The sequence below is a fragment of the Eriocheir sinensis genome, chromosome 44, assembly GCF_024679095.1.
Source record: "Eriocheir sinensis breed Jianghai 21 chromosome 44, ASM2467909v1, whole genome shotgun sequence".
In the NCBI taxonomy this organism is placed as follows: Eukaryota; Metazoa; Arthropoda; class Malacostraca; order Decapoda; family Varunidae; genus Eriocheir; species Eriocheir sinensis.
The window spans coordinates 12,509,038-12,509,600 of record NC_066552.1 but is presented as its reverse complement, the minus strand read 5'-3'; positions in this window follow the sequence as shown (position 1 = coordinate 12,509,600).

Genomic DNA, 563 nt, shown 5'->3' with positions numbered 1-563 from the left:
ACATAACTGGCTTCTACATGCAAACCCCTCCTATTTTCCTTCCTCCTCCTCCTCCTTCATTTCCTCTTCTTCTCTGTTTACCAAGATTTCAGATTTTCTCTCCCTCATTCATTCCTCTTTTTTCTACTCATCTCCCTCCCTTTCTTCCCTCTTTTCTTTCTCTACTACCACTCTCCTCCCTTGTCTCATCCCTTAATCCCATCTTTCTCTTCGCCATAATCTCCCGTTCATAACCTCCCCTTTATCACATCCCTCTTATCACTTTCTTCACTATATATTTCTTCTTACAACCCGCTTCACTTCCTCCTCTCATTCCTCCTCTTCTATCTCCACTCTTTTTTCCTCTCCTTTCTCTCTCACTTCCCAACTCTCCTTCTCTCCCTGCCACTGATTTGTCTTTCAATCTCTCCCTCCGGTCCCCATTCCCTCCATCCTTTTCCGTTTTCTTTTCTAATTATCTTTCCTTCTTACCAGTCTTCCGTCTGTCATTCCTTCATTTCCGTCTTTCTCTAATTCACTTTCCTTCTCTCTTATCTTCACCGTCACCTTCTCTCTCTTTCCTC